Source organism: Oryzias melastigma, linkage group LG17 (assembly GCF_002922805.2).
Source record: "Oryzias melastigma strain HK-1 linkage group LG17, ASM292280v2, whole genome shotgun sequence".
NCBI lineage: Eukaryota > Metazoa > Chordata > Actinopteri > Beloniformes > Adrianichthyidae > Oryzias > Oryzias melastigma.
The window spans coordinates 12,175,647-12,180,718 of record NC_050528.1 but is presented as its reverse complement, the minus strand read 5'-3'; the positions used below and the strand labels follow the sequence as shown (position 1 = coordinate 12,180,718).

The 5,072-nt window shown below is 35.7% G+C and overlaps 1 long non-coding RNA gene across 1 annotated transcript in view; it reads left to right on the top strand.

The window, feature by feature from the left end:
* The first annotated feature begins 4,668 nt into the window (after positions 1-4,668).
* LOC112147566 overlaps positions 4,669-5,072 on the top strand; it is a 1,802-nt gene continuing 1,398 nt past the window's right edge. Inside the window, exon 1 of the long non-coding RNA XR_002919475.1 lies at positions 4,669-4,731. This is a non-coding gene — a long non-coding RNA (uncharacterized LOC112147566). The remainder of the gene's footprint in view (positions 4,732-5,072) is intronic.

The following is a 5,072-nucleotide window of genomic DNA, read 5'->3' as shown; positions in this document are numbered from 1 at the left end:
TCACTATAGTTCATCATCACAGACTCTTAGAGGCCAAATTAAGCAGGAAAAACAAAAATTAAGAAATGTCACTGCTAATTGAGAGTCTTATTTTAGTGATTTTGTGAAGTACTCTCGGTGACTCAGCTTTCATCAAGGAGCCAGAGCCTCTCCTCACTTTGAACTCCATTATAGTTTCAAATGAATAACATGCCTGGCTTTCACAAATGGTCAGAATGGAGGATTTTCAGAACCATCTTCTTCCTCATCTGCAGATCTCAGTGGGCAGATCTTAACAATGAGCCCCGGCAGCAGAGGGGGCTCACTAATATACATAATCCTACCTCCTGATGTTTCCATCAAGGAACGCTGAGTGGGACGTGCATTATACTGCCAACGCCTCATAACACAATGAACAGGATCCTCCCCAGGATCCTCTTAAGCGAGGCGCGAGTTTTTTCTTGATGACCAGGCGGCTGAGGTATCAAACAACAAAGTTTTTGGTGATGATTATCAGCTCCAGGTTTCTTTTTGACATTGTGTCAGAGGGAAGACGGAAGGACTCGATTACAAACAGGAGTCATTCACCTTAGCAGCATCTTGGCGCTCACAGATCGGGGAATGGGATGCGGCCTGTGACTTACTGTCAAAGAGGCAGAGAGGATGCTGGGATTTAAAGAGCTTAATTTCAACAGATAAATAAATAAAAAACAAGAAAGTATTAAAAAAAAAACATTCTACTGACACAGTTATAACATTTTATTGACATCAGGTTGAAAGTTGCAACCTTGTATTAGAAAAATGCTGAACTGGATCTTAAGTTATGATGCTAAGTAATGTTTATTTATGTCATAATTATATGGACAAAGGTTGAATTTTAACTCATTTCAATACAACATTTTTACAATTTCCTTATTTCCAGATCCTGGATTTTAATTAGATAAAATTCATGACCCTGTAGATTTTAAGAAAAGCTGAAGAAGAGAAATTTAAAATATTATAGATCCTTCCAAGTGTCAAATAGTTTGCAGTTTACAAAAGTGGAAAATAATTAGCTTGATTAAAGAAATCAGATGATTCAATCACAAACGCCTTAAACGTTCCTAATGATCTAACATGAGAAAAAGAGGACCCCTTAAAAAAAGGTAACAAAAAAATCTTAAAATTTCTATGAAACTCCTAAAGGAACATCGAAATAAAAAAATTAAGTACAAAGAAACAAAAAACAGAAACTATGTGGTATTCACCTGATTGTATGTGATCCTCACCAGATAGTAACCGTTTTGTTTTTTATTTAGATTTTTAGGGGCCTCGTACATTTCTTTGACTAAGCAGAAAAGATCAAATAAAATAAAAAAAATATCTCACCAAATTTTCTTATTATAAGAAAATAATTCTAGTCACTAAGACATCTATTCTTAGACTCAGATTATTTTGTTGCTGAAAAATATCTTAAACAGATTGTTCTTCTACCAAGAGAGAAAACAGGACATTTATTTAAATCAAGGGTCTTTTTACTTTCCTAAGATTCCGTTTTGCAGTGTAATCTGTAGATCCTGCAATTCTAGATAGAAAATCGAAGCTCATGTTACACCAGTAAACCCAATCATGAAGAAGTATCAGCATTTAAGTATTTTTATGTTTAAAGTGTTCAGAAGAATGAAAATAATTTTATTGCATTACAGAAAAGCTTAAAATGAGCCAGAAGTAAAGCGTTTTCCTTATTGTTACTTGTTTATTAGCACATTTACTAAAGTATTTTTCCAAATTTTTTGTTTTATGTTAAATTATTGCAATACCCAACACAAAAAAATGATGTTTGAGTCACATTGTGGGGAAAGTTAATTGTTGCATCCCTACTGTAAACACCTAACAGATAATAAAATGAATAAACAAATTTAACTTTCCTTTAACTGCACTTCATTGTAGCGAATTTTAAACATCTGATTACAAATATTAATTTAATCTATTTTTTTTAGCAAACAATGGCTTACTCATCCAGTCAATGTTTGAGTTTCGTATTAGTATTTTCTTAAAAACAATGGCTTAAGGTCTGTATTTTACATATTCCGGTGGAGGAATGTAGGCGTCTTCTCTTCAGACGGTTTGCATGCTCACATCTATGTAAAGCACCGCAGGAAATGAAAAACACTAAAACTCATAATATGTCCTTTTCAATTATTCGTTATGGCTGTTGCCGTTCTCTCTATGGTCAAGTTAGAGTGATGGAGAAGCAGATTTATGGAGCAAAACAGGAGCGATTGCATCTCTGTTAATTGCAATAACCTGACTCATTTTTACACAGCTTTAATTACTAAAATGGAACAGAATCAGACAATGTGGTATCCAAACTCAAGGGCGTGACATTTACAAAGTGGGAGACGCAGATCTTGTGCCCTTTTGAGCTAAGAAAAAAAAAAGTTGAGGCTGTGGAGGTTCACATTTTTTTCCCCACAAAGAAGCCTGATTATTTTCCAAATCATCCGTACATTTTGTGCTTTTGACAATTTCTTATCAGTAGTCAGTATTACAAAATATGGAGAGTTACCAAATAAATGAGTAGATCTATAAAATATTAAAGTGACCATTCTTCTGTATTTATGGAAAGCAAAAGTGGTTCTTCTTGAGAAGGATAATAGTTCTGGTAGAAATGAATCATTTAATCCTTTCTTCCACAGTGCTGTAATCATGTTATTATAGCCATTTTACTGTCGGTGCATCATTTTACAGAATATTTAACTTCTTTTCTGCTTGGACAAAGGAGAATTTACTTATGGTAATCAAAGCTAACCTGTTCTCCCAAAGACTCCGGTTTATTCTATCAATTTAAAATATTTTCTTTAACTCGGTTCATCTTAAATTTTAAAGATTGGTTTGTCTCTCTTCATTTGACTTTTAAAAAAAGGTTAAAATACACCTTCCTATATAAATTAAAGGTGAAAATTGTTTGTTACCTACCAACGGAGACTCAGCTTCAACATTTCACAATAATAATACAATTACAACTATAAATTCTCCAGATTATTGAGCACACATTTAATACAGATGTGGGAAAAATACTAAATAAAGAATGTTCATTTTTCTTATTTCATCAAAATGCAGGGAATGAACAAACCACTAACCTATTTTGTGGTTTGACTGTCCTTTAAAGCAACGTTCATTCTTCTAGGCACACTTCTGAAGGGTGGTAGTTGTTCCAAACATTTTAGAGAACTAACCACAGATCTTCTGTAAGTCTATAGCTTCATGCAATCCCACTCCGTGATGTTAAGATCAGTCTGTGGGGTCGAGGCCATCACTTCCAGTACTTCCTGGTCTTCCTTATGCAGGTTTTATTGACTGTTTGGGATTTTTGTCCTGCTGCAGAAAATACTTGGTGTCAATCATGTGCCTCCTTGATGGATAAATATAAACCTGCATTTTTTCACCAGTAATTCCATCAGTAATTCATCTTGTTAAGACATGAATTCATCTTTAAGAACCTCACTCTGGTAGCAAAATTGGACCTCTCACACAGCTGTTTCAGTTTCAGTTTGTGAAACATTGATGATCATTAGTGCCTGGTTGATATAATTGATTGATCAAACATGTGACTTCGCCACAGTTAAAAAGCGTTTACAGATTTTTAAAGGTGGTTTGGGAGAGTTTTTTATGCCAGGTGTCCTTCCTGACACAACCCAGTACTTTATCTGAGCTGGGGACCAGTACAGGGAGACCCAGACCGCCGTGTAAGGAAATAGTGTGAAGGATCTTGCCTATAGGACCCACTCTGGATTGGATGGGAAGTGACCCCTGGTGTCCCGCATGTCAGTCCTACACGCCATCCATCAAACACTTTATAAATATCCTACAAAATCCTGGACTTTTTAAGTGTTCTTATAAGATTTGTTGCTGATTTGAAGGCAAAATGCAAATATTGGTTTGATTAATCGATGAATAGACAATCGATTTTTGTTCCTACGATCCAATATTGGAAAATACCATTTGGATTGAGGCACATTTTACTATAACGTAAAAGAAATCACAGTCGACAACATGCACAATGGCAGCAAAAAATGATAAAGCCATCTTTACAGTCCAATATGTTGAAATACTTGTAGATGTGTGATCATTCTAAAAATGTTCTTTTTGTATCATTTTGATGTGGAAAAACACATCCTGAACTTTATTTAAAAAAAAGTGAATAAATTTGACATTAATTTTTGTTTACTTATTTGTTTGTACACAAATATATGATTATTTTTGCAAAAAATACAATAAATCTGGAAAACTTCACCTGCACTTTTCAGTACCAGGTATTTATATCTTAGTCACAATGGTTACATTTTTGTCTAAAGGTGTCTTGGATTATTTTTTTTTATTTTATTGGATCGTTCAAAATGAATCGACTATCGGCAACCGCAAATTATTCTATGAATCGAATCGTTGTGATGTATATATATCGTTACGTCCACGTCAATTGGCCTCCTCTCGCAATCGTCACTTCATCTTGTCCCACCTCCTGCTCGTCTCCTCCAGGCAGCAGACGTATATAAACACACTGATCCATATTCCCTCTGCTTCCACGGTCACACCACGATAGGCATTACGTGGAGCTTGGGTGGGAGGGCTCACAGCTTCGGATCGTGGCTGATTTCTGCAGGAAGAAATAATAATACTAATAAAAAAAAAGAAGGCAACACTGGAAGAGGTGAAACCTCAGCTACTCCTCCAGATCTGGCTGCTCATCCATCACCTGTTGTTCCATCATCGGTGAGTAAAGCTCAGATTATTTCAGACTCCTTGTATTTATTTATTTTTCTCCATCTTGTTTTCTCCTTTCTGTGATATAAAAAAAAGGACGATGTGAAAAGGGAAATGAGATGACAGCCCCTTCCTTCCTCCTCTTCCTGCCTCGCCTGGAGGAAAGTGTTTATCGTGTCGTCATGTAGCTGTGATTTCAGAGGCGAAAAGCGCTGGCTGACGTTACTACTCTCACAAAGCCGGGATCGCGGCGCGTTTCAAGCCAGAGATTTGGGCTCTTTTTGGCTTTTTAGCATTTTGGAAGAAAACTTTGTTGCAGCAACAGGTGGCATGTGTTTTTCTTTTTTTTT